The sequence below is a fragment of the Oryctolagus cuniculus genome, chromosome 18 (assembly GCF_051225735.1).
Source record: "Oryctolagus cuniculus isolate XC-2025 breed Fujian yellow rabbit chromosome 18, ASM5122573v1, whole genome shotgun sequence".
In the NCBI taxonomy this organism is placed as follows: Eukaryota; Metazoa; Chordata; class Mammalia; order Lagomorpha; family Leporidae; genus Oryctolagus; species Oryctolagus cuniculus.
Window position 1 is genome coordinate 47,156,342 of NC_142884.1, and position 20,853 is coordinate 47,177,194.

At 41.6% G+C, this 20,853-nt stretch overlaps 1 protein-coding gene across 36 annotated transcripts in view; it reads left to right on the plus strand.

The window, feature by feature from the left end:
* CHD9 (chromodomain helicase DNA binding protein 9) overlaps positions 1 to 20,853 on the plus strand; it is a 281,829-nt gene that overhangs the window by 138,937 nt on the left and 122,039 nt on the right. The gene's annotated exons all lie outside the window — the stretch shown is intronic.

A 20,853-nucleotide genomic window follows, 5' to 3' on the forward strand; every position in this document is an offset into this window, starting at 1 on the left:
AACAAAAAAGGGAGAGAACCATCCAACATGGGAAGCGAGATACACAACAGACTCATAGAATGGAGGATGTCCTAAACAGCACTCTGGCCTCAGAATCAGCCCTTAAGGCATGCGGATCCAGCTGAAAAGCCCATGAGAGTATTTCAGGCATGGAAAGCCAAGACACTCTGGCAAACAAACAAAAAAACACCTAAATGAAAGATCTCTGTGAGTGAGATCCCAGTGGAAAGAACAGGTCATCAAAGAAGGAGGTACCTTTCTCTGAAGGGAGGAGAGAACTTCCACTCTGACTATGACCTTGTCTAAATATGATCAGAGTCGGTGAACTCAAAAGGCTTCCATAGCCTTGGCAACTCATGACAAGAGCCTAGGGTGATTACTGACGCCATAAACAGGAGTGTCAAATTGTTAAGTCAACAACAGAAGTCACTGTGCACTTGTTCCTCATGTAGGATCTCTGTCCTTAATGTGCTGTACATTGTGATTTAATGCTATAACTAGTACTCAAACCGTATTTTTCACTTTGTGTTTTTATGTGGGTGCAAACTGTTGAAATCTTTACTTAATATATATTAAGTAAACTGATCTTCTGTATATAAGGAGAATTGAAAATGAATCTTGATGTGAATGGAAGGGGAGAGGGAGCGGAAAAGGGGAGGGTTGCGGGTGGGAGGGAAGTTATGGGGGAGGAAAGCCATTGTAATCCATAAGCTGTACTTCGGAAATTTATATTCATTAAATAAAAGTTAAAAAAAAAAAAAGAAAGGCCCTTTGTTTGAAATGGGCTTTTAATTGGGCCAGCACTGTGGTGTAGGGGTATAAGCCGCTGCCTGCAGTGCCTACATCATATATGGGTGACAGTTCAAGTCCCAGCTGCTCCACTTCCAATCCAGCTGCCTGCTAATGTGCCTGGGAAAGCAGCAAAAGACGGTCCAAGTGCATGGGCCCCTGCATCCCCATGGGAGACCCGGATGAAGTTTCTGGCTCCTTGCTTTGATCTGACCCAGCTCTGGCCGTTGTAACCATTTAGGAAATGAACCAGTGGATGGAAGATTTCTCTCTCTCTGCTTTTCCCTCTGTGTAACTCAACCTTTCAAATAACGAAATAAATCTCTTTTTTAAAAAAAGATTTTATTTATGTATTTGAAAGTTGGAGTTACACAGAGAGGGAGGGAGGGAGGGAGGGAAGAAGAGAAAAAGAGAGAAGTCTTCCATCCAATGGTTTACTCCCCACATGGCCACAACGGCCAGAGCTACGCCGATCAGGAGCTTCCTCCGTGTCTCCCATGCAGGTGTAGGGGCCCAAGGACTTGGGCCATCCTCCACTGCTCACCCAGACCACAGCAGAGAGCTGGATCAGAAGAGGAGCAGCCAGGACCAGACCGGCGCCCATATGGGATGCCGGCACTTCAGGCAAGGGCATTAACCCGCTGCACCACAGCACCAGGCCAGCAAATAAATCTTTATTTTATTTTATTTTATTTTATTTTATTTATTTATTTATTTTGACAGGCAGAGTAGACAGAGAGAGAGAAAGGTCTTCCTTTGCCGTTGGTTCACCCTCCAATGGCCGCCGCAGCTGGTGCCCTGCGGCCGGCGCATCACGCTGATCCGAAGCCGGGAGCCAGGTGCTTTTTCCTGGTCTCCCATGCGGGTGCAGGGCCCAAGGACTTGGGCCATCCTCCACTGCACTCCTGGGCCATAACAGAGAGCTGGCCTGGAAGAGGGGCAACCGGGACAGAATCCGGCACCCCGACCGGGACTAGAACCCGGTGTGCCGGCGCCGCAAGGCAGAGGATTAGCCTATTGAGCCACAGCGCCGGCCAACAAATAAATCTTTAAAAATAATAAGCTTTTGGGGCTAATGCTGTGACACAGCAGGTTAAAGCCCTAGTCTAGCAGCACTAGCATCCCAGATGAGTGCTGGTTCAAGTCCCAGCTGCTCTACTTCCGATCCAGCTCCCGCTAATGCATCTGGAAAACAGCAGGGGATGACGCAAGTCTTTAGGTCCCTGCATCCATGTGGGAGACCCAGAAGAAGCTCCTGGCTTCCGATCAGCTCAGTTTGGCCGTTTCAGCCATTTGGGGAGTGAACCAGGAAGACTTCTCTCTGTCTCTGCCTCTCTCTGTAACCCTGTCTTTCAAGTAAATAAATTTTTTTAAGATTTTTTTTTTATTTACTTGAAAGAGTTACACAGAGAGAGAGAGAGAGAGAGAGAGAAAGAGGTCTTCCATCCACTGGTTCACTCCCCAATTGGCCGCAATGGCCAGAGCTGCACCGATCTGAAGCCAGGAGCCAGGAGCTTCTTCCGGTCCTCCCACGTGAGTGCAAGGGCCCAAGGACTTGGGCCATCTTTCATTGCTTTCCCAAGCCATAGCAGAGAGCTGGATATACTGGCACTGCAGGCAGTGGCTTTACCTATTGTAGCACCAGCCCCAATAAAATAAATCTTTACAAGAAAAATACTAGGCTTTTAATTAAGAAAGGAGTTGCTTGGTATTTAAATGATGCTCTTAAATGTTTATAATAATAATCTTTTAAATGAATATAATAATGAGTTACTGTAAAGTTAAACTTTCTATACTTGTACTAAATTCATTAATTTTTTTTCTGAGAGAGAGATGGGGGAGAGAGGATACTTTTCTTTTTTTTTTTAAGATTTATTTACCTAAAAGACAGTTACAGAGACTGATGGAGAGACAGAGAGAACTTCCATCCATGATTCACTCCCCAAATGGCTGCAGCGGCCATAGCTGGGCCAGACCAAAGCCAGGAGCCAGGAACTTTATCCAGGTTTACCACATGGATGGCAGGGGCCCAAGTATTGGCCAGCTTCACTGCTTTCCCAGGTGCATTAGCAGGGAGCTAGATTGAAAGCAGAGCAGCTGGAACTTGCGAACTGGCACCTATATGGGATATTGGCATTGCAGGCAGCAACTTTACCTGCTACACTACAACACTGGCCTAGAGAATAATTTTTTTAGTAATAGCTCTATCTAGTATAATCCCCAAATTGTATAACTTAGCAAATTGAGACACATGATTCAGTTGTTTTGAATATATTCATGGCAGTGTGCAATCATCACTATGATCAATTCCAAAACATTTTCACTATTCCTGAAAGGAACCTCATAATCTATAACAGTCACTCATCATATCCTACTGACAGCCCAAGCCTTAGGCAACTACCAGTCAACTTTCTGCCCATAGGTTTGCATACTCTAGATATTTCAAATAAATGGAACCATACAGTAGGTGGTCTTTTATGATGCCTAGTAGAATATTCTTAAGGTTCATCTATGTTGTAGCATTTAACAGTACTTCTTTTTGTTTGTTTCTTATGGATATTTCATTTTTTATTGCCAAGTAAAATTACATTATATGGAATATACCACATTTTGTGTATCTGTTCATCAGTGATATATATTTTAGTTGTTTCCAATTTGGGGCTATTATGATTAATGATGCTATAAATCATTATATAAATTTTAATTTCTCTTGGGTATATATCTAGGAATGGAACTAGTAGGCCATGATAATTTCTTTTTAAAGATTTATTTATCTGAAAGGCAGTTACAGAGACAGATGGAGAGACAGAGAGATCTTCTAACCTCTGGGTCATTCCCCAATTGGCTGCAATGGTGGGGCTGAGCCAGGCTAAAGCAGGAGCCAGGTGCTTCTCCTGGTCTCCCATGGGGTGCAGGGCCCAAGGACTTGGGCCATCCTCCACTGCGCTCGTGGGCAACAGCAGAGAGCTGGCCCGGAAGAGGGGCAACCGGGACAGAATCCAGCGCCCCGACCGGGACTAGAACCCGGTGTGCTGGTACCGCAAGGCGGAGGATTAGCCTAGTGAGCTGTGGCTCCGGCCTTTTGTGTGTGTGTGTGTGTGTGTGTGTGTAAGGTATAAGGTAGGGGTCTTGCTTCATGCTTCTGCACGTGGAGATCCAGTTTTCCCAGCACAATTTATTGAATAGACTGTCCTTTCTCCAGGAATTGGTTTTAGATCCTTGATCAAATATAAGTTGGTTGTAGATGTTTGGGTTGATTTCTGGTGTTTCTATTTTGTTCCATTGGTCTATCCATCTGTTTCTGTACCAGTACCATGCTGTTTTGATTACAACTGCCCTGTAGTATGTCCTGAAATCTGGTATTGTGATGCCTCTGGCTTTGTTTTTGTTGTACAAAATTGCTTTAGCTATTCGAGGTCTCCTGCGTCTCCATATGAATTTCAGCATCATTTTTTTTGTAGATCTGAGAAGAATGTCTTTGTTATCTTGATTGGTATTGCATTGAATCTGTAGATTGCTTTTCTTCCTTTCCTTTCCTTTCCTTTTCTTCCCTTTCCCTTTCCCTTTCCCTTTCCCTTTCCTTCTTCCTTTTCTTTTTTCAGAGAGAAAGAGATCTTCCATCTGCTGGTTCACTCCCCAAATGACCACCAATGACAGGGGCTACATCCCATCAGAGCCAGGAGCTTCTTCCAGATCTCCCATGTGGGTGCAGGGACCCAAGCTCTTGGGCCATCCTCTGATGCTTTCCCAGGCACATTAGCAGACAGCTTGATCAGACAGCACCAGTTGAGGCCTCTTTTCACAATGAAGGTTTAAATCCCTCTATTGCTAAGATTATTGTAGTTTACTTTCTCTCTGTGGTATAGAGGTGGGTGGATACAAACCCAATTTCAATTTTTTTAAAAATATTTATTTATTTATTTGAAAGTCAGAGTTACATAGTGAGAGAGAGAGAGAGAGGTCTTCAATCCGATGGTTCACTCCCCAGATGGCCGCAATGGCCGGAGCTGTGCTGATCCAAAGCTAGGAGCCAGGAGCTTCTTCCCAGTCTTCTATGTGGGTAGAGGGGCCCAAGGAGTTGGGCCATCTTCTACTGCTTTCCCGGGCCATAGCAGAGAGCTGGACAGGAAGTGGCGAAGCCGGGATTCGAACCGGCACCCATATGGGATGCCGGTGCTTAAGGCCAGGGCGTTAACTGCCAGCGCCACAGCACTGGCCCCTCTTTCTCAACTTTTAGAAACATTTTTGACTTTAAAAGAAACAAGATGGCTTTTAGAGAATAAAAAAGAATTGCTTTTTGTCTGTACTGAGAATCAAAAGGTTTTTTTGAATATTGTCTGTTTATTGTTGAATAAAGATCTTTTTTTAAGATTTATTTATTTGAAAGTCAGAGTTCCTTTCTCTCTGTCTCTCTCTCTCTCACTGCCCACTCTGCCTGTCAAAAATAAAATAAAATAAAATAAAATAAAATAAAATAAAATTAAAAAAAAAAAAAAAAGGCCGGCACTGCGGCTCAATAGGCTAATCCTCCGCCTGTAGCTCCGGCACCCTGGGTTCTAGTCCTGGTCGGGGCACTGGATTCTGTCCCGGTTGCTCCTCTTCCAGTCCAGCTCTCTGCTGTGGCCCGGGAGGGCAGTGGAGGATGGCCCAAGTCCTTGGGCCCTGCACCCACATGGGAGACCAGGAGAGGCACCTGGCTCCTGGCTTCAAATTGGCGCGCCGGCCGCAGCGGCCACTGGGGGGTGAACCAGCGGAAAAGGAAGACCTTTCTATCTCTCTCTCTCTCTCTCTCTCACTGTCCTCTCTGCCTGTCAAAAATAAAATAAAATAAAAATTAAAAAAAAAAAAAAAAAAGAGTTACACAGAGAGAGGAGAGGCAGAGAGAGAGGTCTTCCATCTGCTGGTTCACTCCCCAGTTGGCTGCAAAGGTCGGAGCCACATCAATGCAAAGCCAGGAGCCAGGATCTTCCTTCAAGTCTCCCACATGGGTACAGGTTCCCAAGGAGTTGGGCCATCTTCTACTGCTTTCACAGGCTATAGCAGATTGCTGGATCGGAAGTGGAGCAGCCTGGACTCAAACTGGCACCCATATGGGATCCGGGCACTTCAGGTGGCGGCTTTACCCACTATTCCACAGCACCGGTCCTGAACATTAACTTATTCTTTGACTACACAGTTCCAAGTCTTCCTCGTCCTTTCTGGTTCCTATTGATTTTTTTTATCTTTGTCCTCAAAACATCTGGTACTGCTTCTTTTTCTCATGTTGTAGATGTATATATTTTAGCTCTATCATAAGAATAGCAACAATTTTGTGGACAATATTCAATCTTTTGTTTCTTGCCTATTCTCCAGGGTCTGTTGTTACACCTATTTGTAATATGTTCTTAGCAACTATTTTCTAAAGTGAGTGTCTTCCACTATCAGTAGACTAGCATAACTTATAGAAATTATACTAAAATAATCTAATTTAGTTTGTAGCGCAATAATTAAAGCTAATAAAAAGAGTTGCTAAATAGGTAAGTTAGAGGAAAATTGATCCTGTCCTTTTGGTATGTATATTTTAAAATCACTTATTTGAAAGGTAGAGCAACAGGGTGGAAAGAAGAATGATGAGGAAGAGAGAGCACTTTTATCCATTGATTCACTACTCAAAAACCCACAACAGCCAGGGCTGGGCCAGGGAGCCTTTAATTCCATCCACTTCTCCCATGTGGGTAGTAGCAGCACAAGTACTTGAGCCATCACCTGCTGCCTCCCAAGATGCTGTAGCAGGAAGCTAGGTTTAGAATGGAGTATACGGAATGTAGGCATCTCAAGTGGCTGCTTAACCCACTGTGCCATAGTGCCTGCCCCCAAAATTCAATTTTTGAATAGACATTTGCTAGATTATATTTTGGAGAAAGAGCACTATAGGCCACTATCTGTTACTATAACAAAATACTTGAGACCAGTAACTTATAAAGAATATAGTGGTTTGTGGTTCTGGAGGTTGGGAAGACCAGGGATGGACATGGTCCTGCACTACATCATAACATGGCAGAGGTCATCAAATGATGAGCAGAGCAAGGACACCAAGAGCACTCACTTTTATAACAAAGCCACTTCCTGAATAACCAATTAACCTATGAATGGGTCTACCAAAGGTTCTGCCTTTCAAATACCATTAACATGTGACTTTGGGGATTGTATTAGGCAGGCACTGTAGACAACTGAAACAGTAAATTCAAAGTTTTTGTATATTGTATCTAAAGAACAGGAAAGTTGCTGAGTGTTGCTGGAATATGAAAAACAAAACAGTTGTTTGAGAATTAGAGATAGAAATGAAGGGAGATATGCTGATCATGTTATTCAGAAACATAAAGACCTAAAATGAGTACAAACTTAAACATATTGTTTCCTTTTTTTCTCTTTCACATTTTTATTGTGGGTTAAAAAGAAAAAACAACTACCTTTTCTTCCTGCTTCTTCCTTCCCCTCCTGACTAGTGACATTGGTTAAGGTAACTCTCAGCTTTTTCAGCATTTTGTAGATTGCTCCTGGTATTTGAGGAAATATACAGTATTATATTTCTCTTACTTTTTCTTTCTAAATGAAAAAATCTGAAGTATCATGTTAATATTATAAAGAAAAATAATTTGTTTTAGTCTTAAGACATCATTGCATGAGAAGCACTGTTGGCCTTTTCCAGAAAAACCTGGATGTAATGAATTGTCATTTACTCTAATGATAATGTTGGTAATAATCTGAGTTATAATCTCTAAATATAAATTTTATAAAACTATAATGTACCTACAGAAAATAAAGAAATTTAAGTGAACAGTGTGATTAACTTTGAGAGTGTAATCGTCTTCTGCATAATCAGTTTCCTAATCAAGTATTATTGGATCAAGTAATAGAATAATCCTTGAAATCTCCTAGAGCTTCCTCTTTGCCACTGTTTGCCCTCACCCCAGTTGTGACTACTATTCTAACTTATATATCCTCATACGTTAATTTTGCATGTTATTGGAATTTATTTGTATTTATGTTGGGTATATACTCAGGAGTGGAACTGTTCAATCATTGGGTATGTGAATGTATTAATTTCCTAATGCTATGCTCTGTAGTAGCAAATCACTACATACTTAGAAGCTTAAAACAGCATACATATTTTTTAAAAGATTGATTGATTTATTTATTTGAAAGGCAGGGTTTACAGAGAGAGAGAAACACACACACACACACACACACAGATATCTTCCATCTACTGGTTCATTCCCCAAATGGTTGCAATAGCCAAAGCTGGTTCCATTTGAAGCGAGAAGGCAAGAGCTTCTGTGTCTCCCATGTGGGTACAGGGGGCCAATGACTTGTTCTGTCTTCTGCTGCTTTCCCAGGCCCATTAGCAGGGAGTAGAAGTAGAGCAGCCAGGACTGGAAGTGGTGCCCATATGGGTTGCTGGTGTTGCAGGCAGTGGCTTTACCCACTATGCCACAACACCAGCCTCAACAGCACACATTTAGTATCTCGTAGTTTTCATGGGTCAAGTGTCTGGGTACAAGCTTTGCTGGGTTCTCTTCCTACACTCTCAAAAGAGGTGTATCAGCGGAGGCTGTAGCTTGTTTCTTCAGGGTCAGTAGGACAGTATCCCTGAAGTAGAGACAGATTAAGCCCTGTTCTTTAAAAACGTAAAACTCTTCTTTTTCAGGTTTGAGGCAATTGTATATTTGCAGACTCACATGAAATTGTAAGATATAATACAGAGAGATCCAGTATACGCTTTACACAGTTTCCTTTAATGAAAAAATTTTGTAGAACTTCAGTATCTTACCAGAGGTCAGGAGGTTGAATTAAAGTAATCCAGTAATCTTAACTAGATTTTGCCAGTTTTACATGCTCTCATTGGTGTGCATGTATGATTTTTTCTATGAAATTATAACTCATATGTAGATCCACATATCTACCACCCATAGTTAAGAAACAGAATAATACCATCACAAGAATCCTATTGTCCTTTCTTAACAACATCCACCTCTCTCCAACCCTAGTCTCATCCATAAACCTTTGCAACCACTGATCTGTTCTCTAACTACAGTTTTATTGTTTCCAGAATGTTATACATATGAAATCAGATAGTGAAATCAGAAGTATTCATTGACCTCTTAGAATAGTGTTTTGGAAACTTTTTGACTGGGACCCAACATATAAGTGCTTATTTAGACATGTTTATGAATGTATATACATAGGTGTGTATGTGTGTGCATTAAAATATACTTAATATTTCTCAAATCACACGAGTCTATTTAGCCTACTCAATGCATTAGATATAAAAAAAAATACTCTTTAATACATTGTTTTTCCTGTGCATTTATTTTAAGACATTTGGAAACATTGTTTTCCAAAAGAATTTAGAGCTTGATAGTCAGTGTTATCAAGCTAATTATGTAACTGCTTGGCTAATTTGCTTACATTATTTCCCTTCTACTTTATCAGGAACTATCAGGGCTATTTTTCTGGTTGTCACTACAATATCATCTTTGTAAGTGGGGAAATGTGGTTGATGGCATCTTGGTAAACTTAATGTTACTGGTTTCAAGATAGATTATCATAGATGAGTTTTTAATGCTTTGTGAACTTTGGATCAGTGATCACCTAAGTGCGAGTGGTAGATGTGGACAATGTATAGTAAAATTATTTTTGAAAAGTTGAACTCTGCTGTTATTTCAGTGTAATAGACAGGTACTTATCTGTCTATGTCTGAATTATTTTATCTATTAAGACTATAGTAATTAGTGTTCAATTTTTTAATTTCATAGTAATATGAAATCAAGTAAAAAAATACACATGAAATTTTGGAAACTTTTGAGGAGGAAAATGGGTTATAGATGGCCTTGTATTCAAGAAGTTATTTTTGGTACTCACCTTCTTTCCCTTTGCAGGAAGCATTTGAAAAAAGATACTATTGAAAGTTTATATTATTTACCAAAGCAATATTTATATATAATAAATTTTTATTGCTAATGTGGTATTTTGAATTATTATATAGAGTGCTTTAAATATTTTTTTAAAAAGATTTATTTATTTATATGAAAGAGAAAGACATCTTCAGTCCACTGGTTCACTCCCCAAATGGCCACAATGGCCAGAGCTGGGCCAGGCCAAAGCCCAGAGTTTCTTCCAGGTTTCCCACATAGGTGCAGGGGCCCAAGTACTTGGGCCATCTTCCACTGCTTTCTCATGCACATTAGCAAGGAGCTGGATGGGAAGTGGAGCAGCTGGGACTCAAACCAGTGTTCATATGGGATGCTGGCACTATAAGCAGCAGCTTAATCCAATATACCACAACAGCAACCTCAAATTTTCTACTCAAATTTTAAAGCCAACCCTCTAGTTTCTTTTCTTTCTCTCTCTCAGTGTTTAAGCACTATATTAGCTGTTTTTTATAGCCCACAAACATACTCCAGTTCCTGATTCTGCTGTCCCTACTATCTTTCCTTTCATGTACCTGGGTAAGAAGAGCCTTTGAAGTTCACCATTTCTTTTCTTATCGTTTACTTTTTAACTATTGTAGTATGGCCTCCCTCTCAACTACTCCATTACACTTTCCTAACCATATACCTGGAGTGCTAGAAACTATGGGAATATTTGAAACATGATGGAGGTATATCACATGAACACAGGAAGCAACATGAAAGTGAACTAAAAACCAGAGCTGGGATAATTGAGTAACACATGAATAGTCATAATATCAAATTATAAGCCATAGGATGAAATAAATATCCCTGAGTATTTATTGGCATAATTAAGTGAATAAATAAGTTAATAAGAAAGAAGAGCCAGGTCTTGTTTATAGTTGAATTTCTATTGAAAATGCAGAAGGAGAGGCCAGTGCTGTAGCTTAACAGGTTAATCCACTGCCTATAGTGCTGGCATCCCTTACGGGCACTGGTTTGAGTCTTGGCTGCTCCTCTTTCTGATCCAGCTTTCTGTTAATGTGCTGGGAAAGTAGCGGAAGATGGTCCAAGTCCTTGGGCCCCTGCACCACCACCGTGGGACATGCGGTTGAAGCTTCTGGCTCCTGGCTTTAGCCTGGCCCAGCCCCAACCAGTGCAGCTATTCGATATTTCCCCTCCTCCCCTCTCCTCTCCTCTCCTCCCCTCTCCTCTCCTCTTCTCTCCCCTCCTCTCCTCTCCCCATCCCTCCCCGCCCCTCCCCTTCCCTCCCCTTCCCTTCCCTTTCTTTCCCTTCCCTCTCCCACATCTCCCTCCTCCCACCCCATAACTCTGCTTTTCCAATAAAATAAATAAATCTTTTTTTAAAAAATAGTACTTTGGGGACCAGTATTACCACATTAGTCTGCTGCCTGCAATGCCAGCATCCCTTATCTCTTCCTCTCTCTCCCTATAATTCTGCCTTCCAAAAAAAAAAAAATCTTAAAAAAAAATGCAGAAGAAATGATAGCAAATTTCTGTTGGGTACATACTGTAGTAATAATTGTTACAGGCAAGAACCATCAATAATTGCTAAAATTATTGAATAAATGTATATGAGAAACAGGAAAGTTGCATAATCCCAAAATATCTTCTCATATGATATATAGTAATTATAAAAGGAAACATTTACAGTGGAAAATCATGGGAGACACTACTTTAACCAAGTGATAAAGTTGATATAACCAAGAATCAGATTTACTAGCATAGTGTACTCCCTAATATGATGTACTGAGTAGAGAAAAACAACATCACACCACTACAATAATAATATCTAATATCTCTGAGGATTTGTGTGCCAGATACCATGCTATGCACTTTGTAAAAACCATGTATTAGGTCTCACAGCAGCCCTCTAAGGTAGATGCTATTATTTGAAAGCACTGAGAAAATAACACAGGGGCCGGCATTATGGCATAGTGAGTAAAGCCGCCGCCTGTGACACTAGCTTCCCATCAGGGCACCGGTCCTAGTCTCTGCTGTTCCACTTTTGATCTAGCTCCTGCTAATGGTCAGGGAAAAGCAGTGGAAGATGGCCCTGGTGCTTGGGCCTCTGGCACCTACAAGGGAGACCCAGATAAAAGCTCCTGGCTTCTGGTATCCACCTGGCCCAGCCCCAGGCATTGCGGCCATCTGGGCAGTGAACTAGCAGATGGAAGTTCTGTCTCTATGTGTCTCTCCTTTTCTCTCTCTAACTCTCACTCTGACTTTCAAATAAATAAATAAATCTTAAAAACCACACACAAACTAATGTAAAATGAAAGGTTATTTATGACTTGTTTTTAAATCCTGTATAAAAAGATTTTTTTCCCCTTTCCTTTTGTTCATTTATTTGAGAGGCAGAGACAGACAGACAAGCTGACTCAGGCCAAAGGCTGGAATTAGGAACTCAATTTCTATCTCTCATGTGGATGGCAGTGACCCAACCAGTTGAACCTTCACATGCTGTGTCCCAGGGTACCTATTAGCAGGAAGCTGCAATGAGGTGCAGAATCAGAACTGGAAGGCAGGCACACTGATATGGGATTTGGGATTTTTTTTTTTTTGTAAAAGATTTATTTATTTATTTGAAAGGCAGAGAGAGAGAAGTTTTCCATCCACTGATTGACTCTCCAGATGGCCGCAACAAGCTGGAGCTACGCCTGTCTGAAGCTAGGAGCCACGAGCTTGTTCTGGGTCTCCCACACGGGTATAGAGACCCAAGGACTTGGACCATCTTCTACTGCTTTCCCAGGCCATAGCAGATCGCTGGATTGGAAGTGAAACGGCCAGGAATCGAACCTGGTGCTCATATGGGATGCCAGCACTGGAGGCAGCAGCTTTACCAGCTACGCCACAGTACCGGCCCCAGGTTGAGATATTAACTGCTAGGCCAGTTGCCCACCCCAGGAATGAATATTTTTATTGAAACCACTTAGCAAACATGTTTCTGAAAATCTGATCTTTTTATTTCTGTCTATAAAATCATTATTGATTATCTAATTTCTTCAGCATAAGATCATGTAAATGTATATATATTTAAAATTTTGTTTATTTGAATGGCTGAGACAGAGTTCCTGTCTGTTAGTTCATTCCCAAAATGACTTCAACAGCTAGGCCTGGGCCAAACAAAAGCCCCAAACCAGGACCTCAGTCTAGATTTCTTGTGTGGGTAGCAGGGACCCAACTACTTGAACCATCAGCTACTATTTCCCAGAGTGTGCATTAGCAGGAAGCTGGAATCAGAACTGGAACCCAGGCACATTGATATGGGATGCAGGCATCCCAAGCTGTGGCTTAACTACTATTTAGATGCAATGTCCAGGTATTTTAACAAAGCTGGTAATAATTTTGTAATCTAACCTGTTAGATTTCATTCCTTATTGCTTATCATTCTCCCATATGCATTTAGTTTTCTTGTCATGCCAATCTACTTGGTATTCCAGGATATAAAAGTTTTAAAATTTCTTTGTGGAGCCAGTGCTGTGGTGTAGCAGGTAAAGCCTCCACCTGCAGTGCCAGCATCCCATATGGGTGCCGGTTCACATCCCAGCTGCTCCACTTCCAATCCAGCTCTCTGCTATGGCCTGGGAAAGCAGTGGAAGATGGTCCAAGTCCTTGGGCCCCTGCACCTGTGTGGGAAGACTCGGAGGAAGCTCCTTGCTCTTGGCTTTGGATCAGTGCAGCTCTGGCCATTGCGTCCATTTGGGGAGTGGACCAGCAGATGGAAGACTTCTCTCTCTCTCACTCCCTCTGCCTCTCCTTTTCTGTGTAACTCTTTCAAATAGTTAAATCTTTTTTTTTTTAAATTTCTTTATAACATTTCATGGATCTGAATACACAAAAGTAGAATATCCATCACCAACTATTTCATCTGCACTACCCTTTAAATATTTTACCCACTCTCTCCATGGATTTTTGTTTAACTATTTATTTATTTATTTGCCTGAAATGCAGAGTTAGAGACAGTCAGTGAGATCTTCCATTTGCTGGGTTCACTCTTCAAATGGCCACAATGGCCAGAGCTCGGCTGATCTGAAGCTAGGAGCCAGGAGCTTCTTCCAGTTCTTTCATGTGGGTGCAGGGGCTCAAGAATTTGGGCCATCTTCTGGTTTCTCAGGCGTATCAGCAGGATGCCAGATCAGAAGTGGAGCAGGCTGCTTTACTGGCTGTGCCACAGTGCTGGCCTTCCTTGGATTTTTTTGAAGCACATTCTGCTTATCACTTCATCTGTGAATATTTCAGTTTCTGTAATCTAAGATATCAAAGACGTGTCCTTAAAATACTGCAAAACTAGTTTGACACCTGAAAAAACCTGTAATTCCTCTACAATCAAGTATCTGATCAGAATTTAAGCTTCCATATTTTAATAAATGTATTTTTACATTTTGTTTGTTCAGGTCAATATCTAAACAAAGCCTACACATTGCATTTGATTTATAAGTCTTTCAAGTTTCTCTCATGTTTTTCCTTCCATTTGTTTTCTTTTGTTATTTTAATTAACCATTAAGTCCCCTTTATGATCCCCTTTTATCTATGGGATTTGTTTGTTTATTTGAAGGGCAGAGTTATATAGAGAGAGACAGAGAGGGAGATCTTCCATCAGCTGGCTCACTCCCCAAATGGCTGCAATTGCTGGAGCTGGGCCTATGGGAAGCCAGGAGCCATGTAGGTACAGGTGACCAAACATTTTGGCCATCCTCTGCTGCTTTTCAGGCTGTTAGCATAGATCTGGATTGGAAATGGAATGTCGGGGACTTGACCTGGAACCCATTTGGGATGTCGGCACTTGAAGGTTACCCACTTTTCCATGGTTCCGGCCCCTTAGAACTTCTTATTTGATGAATTCAGAGTCATTTGTCCTTCAGAGTTCCCACAGTCTGGATTTTACTGATTATATCCCCATTTTGCTGGTTGCATATAAAATGTTCCATTCTCCCACGTATTTCCTGGAAGTTAGATAAATAACAGCTTTTGTGAACGTTTATTTGCCTGGGCAGTTATATTGAAGATAAAAATAAAGATAATGTGTTATCTATTTCAAATATATTCAGGATTATGACACTTGAAAAATGTTACTATTAGCTGAAAGTGGAAACTTGGGTACTTCTACAAGTCACAAGCCTTTTAATTTGTGAACATGGTAGCTCACAGATGTGAAGAAAGTGAAGTGAAATAATTGTTTCACTTCTGTCAAAAACTCTGAAAACACATCTAAGAGTAAAACTCAGAAAAAGACTTTGACGTTATAATTTGCCTTTGGATCAATTTTTTTTTCACTGTTTAAAGCGAAGTTTTATGGGTAACTTGAAGAAAAATATTGTATGCATTAAAAACTTGAAGACATCACAACATTGTTGTTTGATATATACAACTAAATTTAATTATAAATCTAATTTTTTTTTTTTTTTAGATTTATTTATTTGAAAGCCAGAGTTACGGAGAGGTAGAGACAGACAGAAAGGTTTTCCGTCCACTAGTTCACTCCTCAAGTGGCCACCATGGCCAGAGCTGAGCCAGGAGCTTCTTCCGGGTCTCCTACACAGGTGCAGGATCCCAAGCACTTGGGCTATCTTTTACTGCTTTCCCAGTCCATAGCAGAGAGCTGGATAGGAAGAGGAGCAGTCGGGATTAGAACCAGCACCCATATGGGATGCCGGCGCCACAGGTGGAACATTAACCCACTGTGCCACAGTGCTGGCCTAAAATCTATTCTTTTTAGGAAATTGTTTTAATATGAATATTCAAGTAAAGAATTATTATGCTTCTGGTTGTTTTTTTTTTTTTTTTTTTTTAAGAGAAAGGTTCACCCCCCAAATAGCTGCTATGGCTGGTGCCTGCACCGATCCGAAGCCAGGAGCTTCCTCCTGGTCTCCCATACGGGTGCAGGGCCCAAGCACTTGGGCCATCCTCCACTGCCCTCCTGGGCCACAGCAGAGAGCTGGACTGGATGAGGAGCAACCGGGACTAGAACCTGGGGTGCCAGGGCTGCAAGCAGAGGATTAGCCTAGTGAGACGCGGTGCCGGCGGCTGTTGCAGGCAGTTGGGGAGTAACTCTTTCTTATTTGAAGGAGTTACAGAGAGAGGTAGCGACAGAGAGAAAGGTCTTCTATCCGCTGATTAACTCCCCAGATGGCCACAACGGCTGGAGCTGAGCCAATCCGAAGCCAGGAGCCAGGAGCTTCTTCCGGGTCTCCCACGTGGGTGCAGGGGTCCAAGGACTTGAGCCATCCTCCACTGCTTTCCCAGGTGATAGCAGAGAGCTGGATTGGAAGAGAAGCAACCGGGATTAGAACCGGCGCCCATATGGGATGCCAGTGCTTTGGGCCAGGGCTTTAACCCGCTGTGCCACAGTGCCGGCCCCAAAATCTCCAATTTCTTGTTCAAGAGTCTTTGCTGCTTTGACCTTATGAAGAAAAAAGAGAATAACAGTGTCGCAAGCACCACTTGTCACGCAGCTTGACAAGGCTAATGCAACATGTCGGAGCATGAGGAAGAATCACACAGAATTGTGATAGTCTTTTCAATATAATTTATTATTCATAATCAGTACCACTCAATATATATGTATTTAATAAACACATCTAAAGGTCAATACCACTCAGTATATGTCGTTAATCCAAAGGTTATAACACACATCTAGGAGTAAGGCAATTTCCAGAAATATCCATCAATGGTTATTACAAAGCATAAAAGCATAACCGATCTAAATACTCATGGCTAGGATGTAATGTGAATGCTGCGTTCTCAAGGTTCGTATCACGGTCACAAAAAAGTAAAAGTCCAAAGTCACCATTACCACTTGGAGAGATGGATCTCTAAACAGTCACTTACAGGCAGGAGTCGTGGGATGACTGGCACTCTCTGGACAGTAGGCTTGAAGTTCCCGGATAGACAGCAAGGTGAAGGGTTGGAGAGGTCCAGTCCAGCTCCGATGTCAGGTCCGGCAGCAGCTGGGATGTCCAGGCGAGGTTGGCTCCAGCGGAGTGGCAAGCAGAGCTTCAGTCAGTGGAGACTTGGGCAGTTTCACTTGCACTGAGCCATGGTCCCTGGGGATGAAGAGCAGTTGTGAGGCTTGCCTTTTTATCCCCCCTCTGGAGCAGGTAGGCGGTGAAGGTGCCCTAGTGTGTCACCAATCACAAGCTCATCCTTTGGGGTGTCACCAACCAGATGTTGATGCCTGGGTGCTGTAAGGTGTCCGGCACATAACAGATCTTCCCAGGCAGACGAATCAATTAATTCACAGGCTTTTATTGGGGTTCTGCTCCAGGGCGAGGTTCCCCGGTCCCAACAGAGCAACAGAGCGGGGGCCGGGGAAGTCGCGCGTCAGAGAATTGGGAGAGCTTTTATAGATTCAGGGCATGGAAGTTAAAGGTTGAGGCGGGTCTGATCCTCATTGGTTGACCTTTAGGCACCCGCAGGGACCTTGACAAGGACTTTCTTCCCCAGAAGTAGGCCTCTCCATTCCTGGAAGTGTAGGCCTTCCCCCTTGCGGATCCCAAAGCTACCAGGTGTGACCAATGATGTTTTAGGTGTCTTCTGGGTGTGACCAATTGTGGTGCAGTAGGGACGGTGAAGTAACGCAGTAGCCAGCTGGTTGGATTCTTCTTATAATGTAATGCCCCCCACTCCTCATCAGGCTTCACCACCTATGTCTGTTCTGACAGTTGGTCTAGGCAGTTTCTGGTGCTTGGTGGCCTTAGCTCAAGTAACTGCATTTTGGTTTTGCTTTTTCTCTTCCTTTTTGGGTTAGCGGTGCTCTGTAACTCTTTTGGGACTCCTGTGGGACTCCCCACAAACAGGTGATGTGAAAACTATTTAATTTTATTAGGGATGTGAAGTACATTTATACTCTGTTCTAGTTTATCTTTTTAGTGGTAATCAGAACATGATTTAATATACTATTAGGTAGTGACCTATGATTTAATGAAAATCTGAGGTTCCCCAAAATGAAATATGGTATATCCAGTATGTTCTCCTGTGTTCTGCTCAGTTGCTATCAAAATTGTAAGTCATATACTAAATTATCTGCCTTACTATGATTTATTTTTCTTATTTTTCAATGTTTGGATTTAATGTTATACATTTTAATGTATTTTTTATCAGTTAGGATACAGATTCTTAGTGGATAAGGCCTGTGCTTTAATTTTAATTTTTTTAAAAAGGTCTATTTATTTGAAAGAGTTGCAGAGAGAGAGGAGTGGCAGAGAGAGAGAAAAAGAGAAAGGTCTTCCATCCGATGGTTCATTCCCCAGTTGGCCACAACGGCCAGAGTTGCGCAGATCCAGATCCGAAGTGAGGAGCAAAGAGCTTCTTCTGGGTCTCCCATCCAGGTGCAGGGGCCAAGGACTTGGCCCATCCTCCACTGCTTTCACGGGCCATAATGGAGATCTGGATCGGAAGTAGAGCAGCTGGGTTTCGAACCAGCGTCCATATGGGATGCCAGCGCTTCAGGACAAGGTGTTAACCCACTGTGCTATAGCACCGGCCCCTAATTTAAATTTTTTAAAAGCTTGTATTCTAAAATTATCACAAACTTACAATAAAATTCCAAATGTAGTACAAAGAATTGCAGACCTGATATTCTCATTCCTAAAGACTTTAGAATATATTTCTTTATTCTTCTTTTTTTTTTTTTTTTTTTTTTTGGATAGGCAGAATGGACAGTGAGAGAGAGAGAGAGAGAAAGGTCTTCCTTTGCCATTGGTTCACCCTCCAATGGCCGCCGCGGCCGGCGCAATGGGCTGATCCGATGGCAGGAGCCAGGTACTTCTCCTGGTCTCCCATGGGGTGCAGGACCCAAGGACTTGGGCCATCCTCCACTGCACTCCCTGGCCACAGCAGAGAGCTGGCCTGGAAGAGGGGCAACCGGGACAGAATCCGGCGCCCCGACCGGGACTAGAACCCGGTGTGCCAGTGCTGCAAGGCAGAGGATTAGCCTAGTGAGCCGCGGCGCCGGCTTAGAATATATTTCTTACAGGTAAGAACATTTTACTGTAGAACCACAATTTGCTAAAGCAAGTGGGAAATAAATATAGCAGGAGCTGTGGAGACTGAGAAGAAGAAAACAAAACAATATACAATTTTGTAGATTTGACAGAATTTGATGATTTCATAGATGGAGGACAGAGAAAATGATAGCATTGTGTGTATATTGGGAAGTGACTGGCATTAAAAAGGTTTAGTTATTTCACACCATGCTGTTGATGTTCTGTGAGCTATATATAGTTTTAAAATGTTACATGTTTTAGTGGCAGAAGAAATAGTTGATCACAGATTCTCTATTGTTTGCTGCTAAGATTGATTGTTAAACAGTTGGGATTTTAATATGGGTAAGAGAATCTGTTAAAAAACTTTCTGGGGAGAAGTGAGTTATTTTGGAAATCCTCCTAGGTTCTTTGAATATGTCAGTAAGTTAAGGGTAATAAAGGCGAATAGCAGGGGAATCCGCATCTTACGTTCTAGCCCTGATTTTTCTGTCTCCCAGGATCCAGTCTCAAATTTCCATGTTAGAGCTCCACATTTCAAACTCAGAATGAAAAGAATTAAACTTACACACACACACACACACACACACACACACACACACTTATAAACCCTTTCTCAAGTAAGTTTCCTATTTTTTTGCCTTCTTTTGTACCAGTAGTTGGCCAACAAACCAAGTATTGACTCTTCCCAATCCTTACTCATATCTTGTTGATTCTTTGAATCAACAGTATCTTTGAAGACACTGGGGGAAAAATACAGATTTCTTCTTTTTTTTATAACTAGTATACCTGCATTTTTAGAAAGTCACTTACTTTTTTTTAAATTAGTCTCTAAATTATACTATTTGAACCAAAAGTGATATAATGTAGTGGTTACAACCATGATCTGCATAATGAAGCCCTCTTGTTTTTAATTTCTGGTTCACTATTCATTAACTTTGTGATCTCAGGCAGGTTGCTTTTCTGTGCCTCAGTAGCTGTATCAATAAAATGAGCATAGCAGTAGTTCATGTTTCACAGGGTTATTTTGAAGACCAGCCAATATATGGGAAATATTAGGAATAGTTCCTGGAACATTGTAAGCCCTATATTTTAATTTCATTATTGTTATCATTAGTATTTTGTGATGGCATGCTTTCTCTGGTCTCTTCTATCACTTTTTAAAAGATTTGTTTATGATTGAAATGCAGAGTTACAGAGAGAGAAGGAGAAATAAATCTTCCACCCACTGATTGACTCCCCAAGTGGCTACAATGGCTGGGGTTGGGCCAGGCCGAAGCCAGGAACTTCTTCTGGGTCTCCCATGTGGCTGCAGGAGCCCTAGTACTTGGGCCATCCTCCGCTGCTTTTCCAGGTGCATAAGCAGGGACCTGGATTAGAAGTGGAGCAGTGGGGACTCAAACCAGTGCCCACATGGGATCCCAGCACTGCAGACTGAGGATTAACCTTCTAAGCCACAGTGCTGGCCCCTAATCTATCATTTTGTAATGCTACTACTATAAGAGTATCTTTCTAATTGACCACCCCCTTTCTCTCTGTCATCACTGTTATTATTTCCTTGTTATCCTTCAGGATTAGTTATTATTTATAAAATATTTAGAATAATGACTGGCACTTAAGTACTCAGTGTTAGCTCGAATTATTATGATGATTTTTACATACTTGCTCTTAATGGTTTTCTGCCTTTACTATCCTTTCATTTTGTCTAGATTGGTTTTCCTGGGACAGTATTCACCTTTTGGTGCCCAAAAGAAAAAAGAATTTTTGATAGCATTATCATATGACTAGACTAGAACAGTTGAAAAAATGAGTTTAACAAAAGAGGTAAACTTGAGTTTTGAAGCAGTAAAGTTTTATTTTAGCTACTTAAAATCATCGCTTACTAAAATTGCCTCAAATTTTTAAAGAAAGAGAAATTGTATCGATGATCAAATTTAAGTTGATCTGCTACTCATTTATTTTTAGGAAGGAGCTAAACTTAATTTTTTTTTTGGAAAAATTCAGGAGTTCAGTTAAAATAGAATGTGAAGAGTAAAAGTCAGGAGGATTTTATGAGTTTTTCATGTTAGGCAAATAAATTAATGTATTCATCCCAATTAAGATAATGAAAAAAATTTAATGTAGTTAGT